This window comes from Egretta garzetta, unplaced genomic scaffold, assembly GCF_000687185.1.
Source record: "Egretta garzetta isolate BGI_Z169 unplaced genomic scaffold, ASM68718v1 scaffold108, whole genome shotgun sequence".
Lineage (NCBI taxonomy): Eukaryota > Metazoa > Chordata > Aves > Pelecaniformes > Ardeidae > Egretta > Egretta garzetta.
In genome coordinates, this window is record NW_009260614.1 from 3,208,927 (window position 1) to 3,212,547 (window position 3,621).

The following is a 3,621-nucleotide window of genomic DNA, read 5'->3' on the forward strand; positions in this document are numbered from 1 at the left end:
CCAAACCTCCCGGCTCTCTGGGCCGAAATTGCAGAGTCACACCTTCCTCCGGAACGAAGATGAGCTGCAAACCCACGTACAGCTGCTAGATACATTCACAACGCAATTAATCATTCCAAAGAACACAATTAATCATTCCAAAGAGAGGTGCATGGTAAGCAACAGGCTTGTATCTCAATGACCCACTGGATAGAAAAACGCTTTTGTACATAAACACGTACATATCTATATATAAGCATCCATGTACACGTGTATATAAGCGCCTTTCACACGTGACGTCTCCCTACAGATGCTCACAAAGGTCCTCTCCACCCTTCTGCCCCCCCCCGGCTCCTCGCTGTGCCCTCCCCCCGGCTCCAGCCTCCCCTTTCTGTTTGCCATCTGGTAGCCATCAAAGGCAGTTAGACCCACGACACATGCGCGCCTACCAAATCCTTTAAACCTAACTAGAGCCCTGTTTTGTTTCTTCCTCATCAGAAGCCACAAGGAACCCTGATTCGGTACATCTGGACCTTCTAATAGGGTAACAGCCTGGCTGTGCCAACTCTGCTTTCTGTCTGACTCCATCTTAATCATTCACAAATCACAAAAGAATTGGGAGGGGAGCAGAGCCAGCACAGCAGCCCTGCAAGGATGGCGGCTGAGAACAGAACAGTGGCCACAGATATCGTTTGGATGAGCGCTGGCATACAGCAAACTGATACATCCCTTTCTTATTCCTGTACGCCTCCCAGGGCTCTGATTTATTGGTCTCTCGTCGGGTGACTGGTGTTGCCAGCAGAGCTCCCAGGTTTGCAATTTGCCCTGGAAACACAGCTTGATATTCCCTACGAGAAGGTGCCACAACGACAGCAAACTCCATCTGGCTGCAGAAGCCTGTGCTCGGAGGAGACACCACGTTCCCAGGGAAATGTAAAGAAATGGCAATGGCTCCTCCCAGCTTTAATCAGCGTATTCATTTAGGGCACTGCTGGTAATGCTTGGGATTTTATTGCAAAGGTTTCCACAGCTACTTTCTTCTTCACTCTGGCTACTCTTTTTTAAGCTGTCCTTCCAGGAATTGCATGGTTTGGGATTCCCAGCTTCCAATAAGAAGAATTTCTAAATATCAGAGAAGGACTTGAAAATATGACCCAGTGACAGATTCAAAGCCCTCTCCTTCCTTTCCATTTTGATGATTTTTAAAGCGGTATCACAGCTTTACGTGGGGTCTAACTCCTGAATTTTACATTACAGGGCTGGCAATACTGTAAAAGTCAATGAGCTGATGCCGTGTATTACACCCAGTTATCCCTCTGCCAGCGGGGAGAAACCCGCCGCTGCACAGTGTAAGCTCGGCGCCGTTGGAGCCATGCAGAAATACAGAATGAGGAATAGCGCTGCTTTATCCTTCGCACTGAAAAGATCCACAAGTTTTTAATTTCTCCGTTTGCTATGTTACACCTTCAGCCCCCAACCTCCAAGCACGCGGCACCCTGCGACCCTATACACATGACAGAAATTAACCCCGTGTGTTGCCTGTCAAGCAATACAATATAAGACAGCCTCTACATAAACACGACTCTCTCCCATTTTCCACTGATCCTGAGACCAAAGCAAAAGGCAGAAGCAAATGTTAGAAGACAACCCCGGAGCTACCACTTCCCACGGGCAGGTGCTCAGCTTCCCACTCCACGGCTCTCCTCCTCATGCCTTAAAATGGCCACATTTTCCTCCACAGGCATGCACACGCAGAAGGATGGGTGGGTTTGACGTTTGACCAAAATAGGCCATTAAAGACAAGACATTAATCTCAGAAAAAGGACAAAAACAAAAAAAAAAAGCTCAAGAAAACAGAGGGGGGGTCTTGACTTCATGCCAGGAACTTGAAGACTTCTATTTATTTATGCTTTTCATGGGAAAGCCGTTCAGAGACAGTAATCCATGACATCTGGCAGAAGAGTCGGGAAGGACCTTTACTGCAAGTTGACTGACATTTTATCCAAAAAAAGGGGTGTGGGGGGGGAAGCTCTAATTGTTGGTTCTGCAAGCAACCGCAGCAGATGGGAGCCCTTGGCAGACTTTAAATGCGTACTTAAGGGTGGGACGTTGGACTGTCCCCACCACTGCCCCTCCGCAGCACAGAAAACCTCCCTGGCCATGCGGAGAGCCGGTGACTCCATGGGATGACTGCAGAGGCACAACAGACAGCAAAACCTGAGGTGGTGGATGAAGAAACTGTGCACCGGGAATAATGTCCTTCTAAACTTTTGACTGGAGGGCTGGGAGAGTGCCTGCAATTTCCCAGCTAGGAGAGAGCCTTTGAACTGGCTTGACTTCTTACACCTTCAGCCCCCAACCTCCAAGCACGCGGCACCCTGCGACCCTATACACATGACAGAAATTAACCCCGTGTGTTGCCTGTCAAGCAATACAATATAAGACAGCCTCTACATAAACACGACTCTCTCCCATTTTCCACTGATCCTGAGACCAAAGCAAAAGGCAGAAGCAAATGTTAGAAGACAACCCCGGAGCTACCACTTCCCACGGGCAGGTGCTCAGCTTCCCACTCCACGGCTCTCCTCCTCATGCCTTAAAATGGCCACATTTTCCTCCACAGGCATGCACACGCAGAAGGATGGGTGGGTTTGACGTTTGACCAAAATAGGCCATTAAAGACAAGACATTAATCTCAGAAAAAGGACAAAAACAAAAAAAAAAAGCTCAAGAAAACAGAGGGGGGGTCTTGACTTCATGCCAGGAACTTGAAGACTTCTATTTATTTATGCTTTTCATGGGAAAGCCGTTCAGAGACAGTAATCCATGACATCTGGCAGAAGAGTCGGGAAGGACCTTTACTGCAAGTTGACTGACATTTTATCCAAAAAAAGGGGTGTGGGGGGGAAGCTCTAATTGTTGGTTCTGCAAGCAACCGCAGCAGATGGGAGCCCTTGGCAGACTTTAAATGCGTACTTAAGGGTGGGACGTTGGACTGTCCCCACCACTGCCCCTCCGCAGCACAGAAAACCTCCCTGGCCATGCGGAGAGCCGGTGACTCCATGGGATGACTGCAGAGGCACAACAGACAGCAAAACCTGAGGTGGTGGATGAAGAAACTGTGCACCGGGAATAATGTCCTTCTAAACTTTTGACTGGAGGGCTGGGAGAGTGCCTGCAATTTCCCAGCTAGGAGAGAGCCTTTGAACTGGCTTGACTTCACCCCAGCAGCTCGAGCTTTTCACTGACCCATCTCTCCAAGCCTCCACGTGGGACCCTGGCTCCTGACACGAAGCAAACAAACGTGAGGTATTTCTTTTTCAAACAATAGGACAACTCAAAGTGGTGTGCAGCTCTGCAAGGCCAAACACACATCGACTCCAAGTCTGAAATTAATACGGAAAGTGATTCATAACAGGAGGAGACAAAACAAGCCTATTCATGCTACTCCATGTCAAGCCATCTTAGAGCTATTTTGGATCCAAATCCTCTCTTCTTTTCCAAAACCACAAAGAAAAGCAAACAGATGTACAGCCATTGCAGATTTGCAAAGAAATGAAATGAGCAGCTCATAGTACCAGGGTTTTTCTGCATCACTTTCCACCTAGGGATACGAAGGCATTTCTGCAAGCGTGCGGCCGC